This window comes from Buteo buteo, chromosome 4, assembly GCF_964188355.1.
Source record: "Buteo buteo chromosome 4, bButBut1.hap1.1, whole genome shotgun sequence".
In the NCBI taxonomy this organism is placed as follows: domain Eukaryota; kingdom Metazoa; phylum Chordata; class Aves; order Accipitriformes; family Accipitridae; genus Buteo; species Buteo buteo.
This window is the reverse complement of record NC_134174.1, coordinates 21,682,822-21,694,931: the sequence shown is the minus strand read 5'-3', so window position 1 is coordinate 21,694,931 and position 12,110 is coordinate 21,682,822.

Genomic DNA, 12,110 nt, shown 5'->3' with positions numbered 1-12,110 from the left:
CCCGAACCTCTCTTGTTTCAACTTACATATATTGTGTCTCATCTGCCCACCCTGTCCCATTGTGAAGATCGTGGTCTGCCTTCTTACGGTCTCTTGTGGATGCTGGGGGACTGCTGTTTGGGCCACTCAAAGCCATCTGCTCCAGGCTGAACAAGCCCATCTCCCAGCTGTCACAGCAGCCCTGCGCTGAACCTGATCCAGTCTGTCGATGTGTTGCCTTGTACTGGGTGACCAAAACTGGGCACGGTGCTCTAGCAGTGGTCTAAGGAGTGCTGAGTAGAGGAGGATAATCCCTTCCCTGGAGGTACTGGCCTTGCTCCTGCTGATGCAGCCCAGGAGACTGATGGCCCTCTTTGCTGCCAGGGCACTGCTGGCTCACGCTCAGCTTGCTGTCCACAAGGGGAATTTAAACAGCAAAGAAATATAAGCTGGGTTTCTATTTTTAACTAAATACCCTGTTTTTAGCTCTCTCCCTTACAAATGTGGTCTTGCAAATGTGAATTAGAGACAAATGATGTCTGGAAGCTGAACAGAGGAAACAGGTTCATTTTTGCCTTCAAAACAGCTTCAGTTTTTCCTGGGTAGTGTCCTTTATATATCTATTTAAATGTCTTCCTTTGAGAATGAGGTTATATGTCACCCAGTTACCTGTATGTTAATGAACTTGGGGGTTTATATTACCTAGCCATCAGTCTTCCACTGCCTTTGTGACAACTTCATGTGCTGGTTTCAAGAAGCCATTTTTATGAAGGAAAAAAGGTAGAAACAGGTAACTTCCCAGATCACCCCCAAATCCTCAAACTAGCTCTGCTATTTGGAGCCTTGATCTGGGTCCAGCAAAAGAAACATCAGCTGTCATGACAGTGCCCTGCATCATCTTAGATTCATTGAGTCTAGTTATGTAACTAATATTTTATATTTCAATATAATTCAAAATGGCAGGAGCATTTTCATTTTCTTTGTGTGTGTTGCTTTTACAGCTGCCATGTGTGACTGCTACGGTTTTCCCGTATTTTGTAGAGTTTCGTATGTCTTCTGGGAAAATTAACTGTGTGGTAGTAAAGAGTGTTAGCACATATGTCAACAAAAACAAGTATTTTGGAGATGATCCTTTTTATTTTTCTGAATGACATGGATTGTTTATCACAATCTTTTAAGACTTCAAAGGTAAAATCAATATTAATCCCCTGCTGAAAACTAGAAGCATCCATTTTGTCAAAGGGTTTAATCTGCCATGTTTGACACAACTGCCAATTTAATAAGAAAGCATCATTAATACCAATGAGGACAGATGATCATCTGCCTTTTTAAAAAATCATGTCTTGAATTGATTAATGTTGATATTTTGGAGCAGAATGCTTATGTTGTCATGTTCCATGGTCTGGACACAATTAAAGGTTTACTTTTTTATTTGAATCCTGTTGCAAAATGGATTTAAGCTGCATCAGCAAGGAATAAACATTTTTTAAACTCTGTATTTTAAAACCTTTTAGCTTCTTGAAAGTGATAGAACTGCATCATATCAAAGGGCACAAATTTCAGAAATTACTTTTTCCATACTGATGAAACCTCTTGTTTCTTAAATTGATGTTATGTGCATTCATTATTTTTTTTTTTTAGCTCTTCTGGGGAAGAGGAAAGTTTGTGGTTGACTGGGATTTTTTTTTTGGGTCTTGCAATACAGATTACCAAATCATCCACAAATATTTATGTCTTTTTATTTTGTCCTTTCTTTAATGTAGATAAGGAATGCAAACCAATCTTTTTTTATTCTTAATCAACGTGTACGTTTCCACACTACTATGAAATTCACTATTCTGATGCCCTCAAATTTCAACGCAACATTTTTTTTATTTACCAGAAAGTCCCACGTAGTTATCTCTATGTAAAGTAACTATAATCATTTAAAATAATCACTTTTCAATCTCACAATTAATGCAAAAGGTAGAATATGCTTTATTAGGAACCTATGAAGTGTGTGACTCATAGTGCAAAATATCAAATCAAAATACCTGGAGTAACATATTAATGTTTACTGAATTTTAACAAGGTCACTGATCTAATCTAAAAGAAACAAATTCCTTAACACACATTGGCATCCTCTTTCTTTGAATCCTTCTTAGTATTTAAATAATTTTTAATAAAAAGACATTGAGCAAATTATTTTCAGCTATAATCATACAAATCTTTTGTTCCTTTACAGTTACGGCATTCTGAATTAAGATGAGCTTTTGTCCTTCACGCATTTTGTTGAACTTGCAGGTTTTTGTTTAGCTAATAGGGTATCCTGAACTATTATTTTAAAATCCTATTATAACACTGAAAAGTACCACTTACCATGCTACTTTGCCCTTCTGTTTAATTGTTAGTCTTCCCAGTGTCAGTGGAGCTGTACCAAGCAGTATAGTTCTTAAATAAAAACAATCAAGTTAGAACAGCTTTCAAATGGAAATCCTAAATGATGGATTGCTACTTGCATCCTTTCTGCACAAATAAGAACTAGAGGTCCGGGGAGTCTCTGCAGGCATCTTTCAAGCTTATATTAATGGCCTCACTCCAATGCCTTGCATGGTTCTAATTACATGGTATACAAATAGGGTGCACATAAGAGCTGCAGAACTTTTGATAGAGGAAAATGATTACGAAGCTTTAGGAAACTTCTCTAATATGAATAAAGTATACTGTGAAAAAAATCGTTCTTACTACCAGAATAGGACATAAACTGGTTTTTGTTGGTTCTTCACGTTCAAGAACAGTTTTAAGATCCCTACACTAGGGACATGAAAAGTGTCAAAATTTTTCTAGATTTACAATCTGCTTTGCTTATTCTCAGTACGTAATGAAATACCAATTTCAAAAAATGCCTGATATACCCTGCTGGAAGAAAAAAAACCTATTTCATATTTTCAGTGGAGTAGAGTAGGCTGTAGAAAACTAAAGGAGGCCAAAATCTAATGTAAGGAACAGACTCCAAATACCTGTTCAATCTTTGGCACTCTAGAACTGCATATTTTTGTCAAGGGATCATAGCCTTTTCTTTACAAACTTCTGAAATGGTTTTGTAGTTGGTAAGATGGATCATTTGGTTTGGAGTTTTTACTTTTTTTTTAAGTAGAAGAAGAAGAAGAAGAAGAAAAAATCAATACTGTAATCAATCAGAGAGGCACTGACTGATTTCTCTGGCAGTCCCCTACAACAGCAGTTGATGAGGTCAGATAAGGACATGACAGGCTGTCAGTGCTGGATAAACCATTTCTCCTGGGTGGATTAATACGATATTTGTAGCTGCAAGGAAAGACTGCCATTTCTGAGGATTTCTTGAAAGGGTTGGGAGGAGGGTCAAATCAAAGTTATTTCAATCAGCCCTATAGTCAAATTACGAGTCAGTTAGGTGACCTTAAGTCAGTCAAGATAGAAAAAACAACAACAAATAAACAAAACCCCCAAAGTAAGTATGAAATTCTGGCTTCACTGAGTTTTGTCATGGCCTCCTTTTACTTCTGGTAGTCTGTTTTTTACGTGCAGTGTCTATTTGCTAATTACGAAAGCAGTGTGGAAGCTATGTCACATTGGCTGTAGGCTCCCTGCTTTCCCCACAGGCTGCCTATTATGCGATGAAATGCAAAGATTATATATAAAGTAATAAAGGTATCTTTACTATCCTTCGCCTTTGGTAACTTGGATTCTTCCAGTTGGTGATGATGGTAAAAGGACAGAATCATCTCCCGCACATTATGACTGAACCTTCTCAGAAGTCACTTAATCTGTCAAACCCTCTCACAGAAAAAAAAATCCTGGAGGGTAAATGGGAGAAAGCTTTATAAAACCCTGGCTAGACAGCTTTGCATTCCATTTGACCTTTATTTATAGCATTTGTCCATTTATTTATGTGTGACAGCAAGAGAATTACACAATGATAAGCCAAAACCCTGCAGCTGTGTGTGCTCTGTGTAGCCGAGAGGCTCGCTGTAGAGTTAAAAGGCTCCTGATGCCCCAGCTGAGCTGGGCATTAGGAGAGGGAGGTTATCGCAGGGCTGTTATCCCTCAGGTCTGTGGTCATTACTGAGCAGGGCCCCCTTATCCTTAGTTCAGTGAAACCTCCACTGCATTCATGAACCTTCTAGGTCATTGGCATCAGGGGATTAGCCTGTGGGATATGATTTTATCCTCAGCTATCTTCCTGAGTGAAACAGGACATAAAAGTAGTAGATCACCTCTCACTCCAAGAGCAGGTGTCACAGTCCCGGTTATGTGTAAATGGTGTCTGTAAGCCCTTCTGCATCTTTCTCATTGGTGAGATTAAAATGTGTGCTGAGGGCTTGACAGAAGAGCAATGGGTTTAGGCACTTGGGTTTCTGAGACATCTTATTTAAGGCCACTGCTAAACTGGACTCTTGCTCCACTGAGGTGTTTTTTCCTGAGAGAGGAGCTGTACTAAATACCTACACTATGCTATAAGACTCTCTCACAGAAAGGTTTCCCCACAAAACACCATCCTGAGATTACTTCAATTTTTGCTTAGAAATAAGGATCAAGAAGAAGCAACAAAGTAAGTGTGCAAAGCTGTCATTTAAAATTGGTGTTCTGCATTTCCTTCTCTCTCCATAGAGAGACCTAAAGAAATTAGATCCCTAGGCATGTGAAGTCTGGTGATATGAAAACCCTTGTTGGTGCCCAAGGTGGGGATTTTTGTCTTCTTTCAGGGACATCTAAAAATGTGGAGGCAAGTCATTAAGCTCTTTTCACACTCAATGAAATAAACACCTAAAGAGAGTGATCTATCTTATGCTACAACATCTTATCCTAAATAAAGTTGGATGAATCACCCTCTGGAGGTGACTGTTTCACTGATTAATGCAGTGAGATAAGTCCCACTCCTGAGTCTGACTTGACCTAAAATTCCCTGTTTGGCTTCAACTAATTGTAGCTGAATGTCTGCTACCTCCATCATCTGAGCACTCCCCAGGCATCATAGTTAGGTATTATGTACTTGTACCTGTGCCTGTATATATATGTCAGCTTGATCTGGACAGCTAGGTTCCACTTACAAGAATCTAAAAATCAAAGGAAACTGTGCCTACACCCTCTGAAGCTCCACAGAAGGACCAATGACAGCCAAGTGGCTCTGTCCATCTCCATTTCTGTAGAAAATCCTACTCAACTGAGGTGCCTTATTTCTAAGTCTGTCTACTCCAAAGCTGGCTGTTCCTCAGATTTATCTCTTGGATGCATTTAGATATGAGTGAATAGCAATGATCACCAAGGTTTATACGGGAAGCACTCTGAGAATCCAGAGAGCTGAGACCCAATGTCACATCTCATCCTGAAACCTTTCTTCTTCCTTGCCTGTTACTCAGAGGGACAAAACAGATCATTCCTGCAGAGATCAGTGATTTTCAGGATGGTATTTCTTTTTTGTTAAGAGCTGAATTAAAATACCATGCCAAAGATCCTGCACAGCATTTGGTGGTTAAAATTCTTAACTAAGTATAGGTAGGAAACATGCCCTTCTTTGTCAGCTAGAATGAGAAATAGTTTCTAGTAGGTGACAAATTACATGAGCTGATCTAAGTAGCCCAGCAATGAGGAAGTGCTTGTTACAATAAGAGAATCTGATTATAAATCAGGAGAGTGTTTTCTGCCTGTCCCTCTTGGTACCATAATTTTGCTGCTGTCAGCCTTTCCTTCAAGAACTGAGCTCTGAGCTGCCCTAGAGAAAAGGGTTATGCCAATATTAATGAGAAGGGTAGGAATGTTTGGGACTAACTGGGGAATAATTCCTTTTTGTTTTGCTAGCTTGTGAAATAATGACAATAAAGATAATGCTAATGAGGTACAAATCTTCCAAGTATTAGTCCTATTTGACCTTGGCTAATGAAGAGCCGACAAATCCTCTTGAAAACTGAGATATGGAGATTGCTGTGAGATAGTGACCACCCCAGTAGGTTAGCCAGAGCGGGTCACACACCAGGATGCAAATAAAATGTGTGAGACAGGCTGGGTATGAAATCTAAACATTTTTTTTTTTAAGGTTAGTTATATCTCATGCAATATCAGAGACAGAAAACAAAAGCACTCTGACCAACCCAGCTGCACACCTCTCCAAAGCTAAAAATCCCAGTGTTAAGGGGTATACAACATTCATTTCTGTTCTCCAGGATTCATGAACCACTTGGGACTAAATTCATTTCAGCTGTGTAGGCACTTAAGTGAGAAAAATAGGGAGAAGATCATAGAATCATAGAATACCAGGTTGGAAGGGACCTCAAGGGTCATCTGGTCCAACCTTTCTTGGCAAAAGCATGCTCTAGACAAGATGGCCCAGCACCCTGTCCAGCTAAATCTTGAAAGTGTCCAATGTTGGGGAATCCACCACTTCCCTGGGGAGATTATTCCAATGGCTGATTGTTCTCACTGTGAAAATATTTCCTTGTGTCCAGTCAGAATCTCCCCAGGAGTAACTTGTACCCATTACCCCTTGTCTTTTCCATGTGGCTCCTTGTAAAAAGGGACTCTCCATCTTCTTTGTAACCACCCTGTAAATACTGGAACATGGTGATAAGGTCTCCCCTAAGCCTCCTTTTCTCAAGGCAGAACAAATCCAATTCCTTCAGCCCTTCCTCATATGACAGGCTTTCCAGTCCTTTGATCATCTTTGTGGCCCTTCTCTGGACCCTCTCCAGCCTGTCCACATCTTTTTTGTATAGTGGGGACCAAAACTGAACACGGTGTTCCAGGTGTGGCCTGATAAGCGCCAAGTAGAGTGGGATACTGACTTCTTTATCTCTGCTGGTGATGCCCTTGCTGATGCAACCCAGCATCCTGCTGGCTGTCTGCTGCAGCAGCACAGTGTTCACTCATATTGAGCTTGTTGCCCACCAGGACACCCAGGTCCCTTTCCACAGAGCTGCTCCCCAGCTGGGTAGATCCCAACCTGTGCTGCACTCCTGGATTATGGTTTGCCGGGTGCAAGACCTTACATTTGTCTTTGTTGAACTTCATAAGGTTCTTATCCCACTCTTCCAGCCTATCCAGGTCTTCCTGCAGGGTGGGTCTCCTTTCTGAAGTGTCCACTTCCCCACCCAGTTTGGTATCATCAACCAACTTCATCATGGGTACACTTGGTCCCATCATCCAGATCACTTCTGAAGATATTAAACAGCGTTGGGCTCAATATTGATCCCTGGGGGACCCTACTTGTACCAGGTTGCCAGTTTGAAAAGGAGGTATTTACTACCACCCTCTGGGTGCCCCTATCAGCCGGTTCCCCACCCGCTGCACAGACCACGTGTCTAGACCGTAACACATCAGTTTCTCTAGGAGGAGGCTGTGGGAAATCTTATCAAAAGCCTTGGAGAAATCCAGGTAGACAATATCCACTGCTTGCCTCACATCAGCTGAGCAGGTTATTTTGTCATAGAAGGTGATCAGGGTTGTCAAGCCCTTGGTGAATCCATGCTGGCTTTTCCCAATCATGTGCTTCATTTGACTTGTGATAGCCCCCAGGAGGATTTTTTCCATAGCTTTCCCAGGGACTGAAGTAAGACTGATGGGCCTATAATTTCCTGGATCCTCCTTTAAGCCCTTCTTGTAAATGGGGGTGACATTAGCCTTCTTCCAGTCTTCTGAGACACCTCCCAGTCTCCACGACTTCTCAAAGATTATGGAGAGCGGCCTCACGATGACATCAACCAGCTCCCTTAACGCCCTTGGGTGGATAACGTCAGGGCCCATCAGTTTGTAGGGGTCAGGGTCCTGTAGCAGTTCACATACCACCTCTTCCTTCACTGATGGTGGGTCTGTGTTTGCAAGACGTAAGATTGCATTTTTAATCACTTGGGTAAGACTGACACTGCCAGCAGATGCATCAGCATTTTGGATGGACTATCCCAGTGACAGCACTTGCACCTTTGAGTAGCTTTTTTCCCCTAGTGTATATTTTTCATGAGCATATTCCTGTCAGTCTCAGAATGATGTCTGAGCTAGGTTTGCTGTAGTTCAAGGGGGTGCAAAGAAAAAAGAAGGGTCAGTTCAAAAACTAAATTATTACACTTTGGTCTTTGGCATAAAGTAGCAGAACTGTGTCCTGCTAGAACTACGGCAGCATTTTGATATCTTGGCCATGCTTCCTTTTTTCTCATTATGATCTCTGTCTTTATGATAAGGTAGAGAAGTAATGTTGGAGTCATGTCAGTGATATTGCATATTGTAATGATTCCTCCAAACAGAGAATGTTCTTCTGATCAGATATACTGGCTTCATGATTGCTTTGTCTGTTGCAGTTACAGAGAGCCATCAAAAGTATACAAAAATGCATTTTTCTGTCTTGTGATTTTTGGGGTCTCTTGCTTTTGTTATAATTTTTGTTAGGCATGTAAGAATGGGTGCAAGGAGACATCAGTGAGCTTTGCCTGTGCTCCTGGTTGCTTAGACAGGAAGCAGAAGCCATGTCCCTAAGGTCTCTTGTTGAAGATCAGTCCGATAGTTTCAGTTCAGCTCTTTACCCATGACTGTATAAGCATTCTGAACTCAGACTGACTGAGACTGGCTATTTATAAAGACAGGCTAAAAAGTTCATGTTTAGACGTACATTAGCTTTTTGTTTCTTTGCAGTGTAGAAATCCTTTATAGTATTCGAAGAAATAGATGGTGTATAATCCCTTGCCATATGTCCTAAAGTTAGAGTTCCTGATTAAGCCTGACATTATATATGATTGTCACTGGAGAGAGAGATGGGAACAGCAAAGTAAGTTCATCAAGTTTCCCTAAACTTTGTGGATTTACTGTAAGCACAGGTAGTTTTAGCATATACGGTTAGGATTTTCTCCGACACTTGTTAAAAGAAAACATCTCTACATTGAAGAACTGCACCTTTAAACCCATGGGGGAAACCATATCCACTGAAAACTTAAGTAAGTTTAGTTCCAGACAAAATAAAGGCTTTAGCCTATGCTCAGAGCATACTTATTTTTTGCTTCTTTTCTCAGCAGAGAAAATTATCTAAGTAAAAGGTCAATTATGAGCAAAGAAAACTAGAAATCAAGTGCAAGGACAGCTAACTAAGAAGTATGTCTTGGTCAAAACTTTTTTCCCTTAAAGTCCTTACTATGATTTTTAGCTCATTCTCTGTTACTGAAAGGGCTTGCTATATCACCATTTAATAATACGAAATTGTAGAATGAGGAAGACAGAAATGCCAATTGTCTTACAATTGTATATCAAGGGTGGTGGTTTCAAGATGCCCTTCCATCCTATTTTTCCCTTACTAATTTTAGCCTCTGCTAAATCAAAAATTTCTTTATGCATATTCTTTATCAGTGATTAATTTCATAAAAGGATATACTACAAAAGGATTTTAATCCTTTGTATACGGATCATCACATATCTTAGTGTTAAAAGGCAGAATTAGGGAAGTGAAGAGAATCTTCCAATTATTGCTTAATCATGACACAATTTGAAGAATGAATCTTGTGAGAGGAAATATTTTAAATCAATGTGACACTTGAAAATTGCTTTAAGTCACTTCATGCATTTTGATGTATGAAATTCTTCCTGAGGCACAACAGATGAAAAGAAATATTACATTAAAAAAATTCAAGGAGCTTATTGTTTCATGAAATATTTACCAGTCATTCAAACTTTAGTGGATTTACTCTGAAACTGAACAAGAGACCTTAGGGTTTACATCTGTAAATCTTTGTGCTGGTGCCTACCAAAAGTGATTAAACCCAAGGCAAGCCTTTGCCATGGTTGTAAGTTATTTAATAGATCAATTTAGAGTGCAAATGTTCTCCTGTAAGTTTTAATGGTTGAAATAATAAAACTAGACCTGTTAGATAAAACATAATAACCAAATGCTTAAGCTCAACAGAAATTATGCATGCACTGTATTTACACCACGACAAGAACATGATAAGCACATGTATGCAATCTGTCACTGGCTCTTCAGCGTCACCCATTCCTCCTTGGAAAAGGAAGAAGAAAGAACCCAGGAAAGGAGAGAACTGTTTTTCCCAAGGCATAATTTTTCAGGTGGGGCTATCCTGAATTTTTGGTTAGAATATATTTTTCAATTGTAGTCAAAGATACCACATTTGCTTGCTTTAGAAGATCCTTGCACCTAATTTTTTTTTTCTTATCTAGAGGCTCCAAGGACTAAAACCACCTTCCAGATCAACAGCAAATGATTGGGCTGAAAATACTCTACACATACACTCTTAGTCATATTATGTACATAATATTACATACATTATAAATGCACACAGGCACACACTTGTGGGATCATGGGACTGTTTCTGTGCTGTTAGGAGCTATGTAGTTTGATTAACTGCAGAAAATCAACTGGATCATATTAGGTCTAACTCAGGATTTTTCCATATGTCTGTCAATTGCAGGAATTCTGCTTTTATTTTAATAACTGTGTTTTTATATATGTTCTGTTCTTTTCTTCATTTTCATTATCGCTGTTCGGTCTCAAACTCTGGAAGTCATATGCCATGGAAAAGTCACACTGCTTTACTCACAAACCATAATAAAAGTCCCATAGTAGGCCATAACATACCCTATTCTGTCAGTTTTCTGTCTTCCATCACTTCTGCTTTCTCCCTCTTGCTAGACACATTAATATAAACCACTTTAATGTGGAGTACTATATAAATATTTAAGACAATCTCTAGTTATATAAGCATTTCTTGTTTCAATTGTTGGTTATTTTTTTGATATCATCTTGAGGTAACTGTTCTTTATTGAAAAATAACTTTATTTTTCATGAAACCTGACATGATGAGGAGTGAACAGACCTGACCAGAAAATAACTTTTTTCCTTCTGAAAAGTTTAGAGGTTTATAAATTCCTTAGATACTTTTCTTCAGGTTTTTTTCCCAGAGGTTTGCAGTTTCAGCCAAAGGAATTTTGGAGATGAAATGGTCTATTTTTCTGAAAAAGTTTCATTGGAAACTTTTAGGACAACTTGAGAAACAATTTCATTTAAAAAGTAAGTGGAAAGTTAGTGCTGCTTTTGGAGAAATACAATGCTGGGATAATGAGAGAGTACTCAATTCTGCCAGAGGGCAAAAGTGCAGTCGTTACACCAGCACTACTAGCCTTGTGGTGTTGGGGAAACATATTCCTGGAAGTGCCCTATGCAGATGCAGATGTGCGTATCACTCCCATCAGCCATGCAAAACCAGTCAGGTCAAAAATTGATGATAGGTGGGAGGGAGAGCAGGAGCGCCTGATGTAGCAGTAACAAAGTTTGGGGAACAAAAATGCACAGCAGGTACTACAGTCCTTCCCTAATGCTTCTACCCTGCTTTGAGTGTGAGACCTGCAGGGATCTGCCGCACGTCCCCATGACATTCTAGTGAAAAATAGGTAGCTTTTGAGTGACTTGTCTAAAGGCTGACTTGCCTTCAGTATTGCATCACATCCAAATGCAGAAATGATCTTGGTCCAGATCTGACTCTACGTACTCCACAATGCAGGCAGTGGCTCCTGTCTCAGGGACACAGCTGGGGAATGTGTGTTCACTATTCTAGTGTCTGTTCTAAAACACCCACAAGCCCTTCAGCTCTTCAGATAAAGCTAAAGGATCAGATGCACTGAGTACAGCATAGTTTTTCTAAGCCTGTACTTCCAGGTGGTTTGTCCAGTAGGAATGTTGCTCTGCTCACATGTACTGTGGTTGGAATTCCTCTGTCCTTCTCTCATCTTCCAAAAATTAGACATGCTGTCACCAGCTCACCTTTATAATTAGAAGAGAACAACTTACTCCATTTTTACATGGGGTGATTCATCTCAGCTTAAGACACGTATCTAAAATATATGGACTGGGTCACCTTTTGAAGACACCTTTTTCTTTTTTTCTTTTCTTTTCTTTTTTTTTTAATTAATAACGAGAGTCTGGGGAAACAAACTCAGATCTAAACATCCTGCTTTTTGTCATCTGAGTTGTCTCAAAGTGATTCCCACCCTTTAGCTGGGATGGCTGGCGTCTGTCCTTGGCTCTTGTCCACAGGGTGCATTATGGCTTACTTTTACCGGCTGGGAAATATGAACAACAGTGGACTCAACCAGTTGACGGAGAGGAGTTTCCTGAGCTGTTCTTCTTC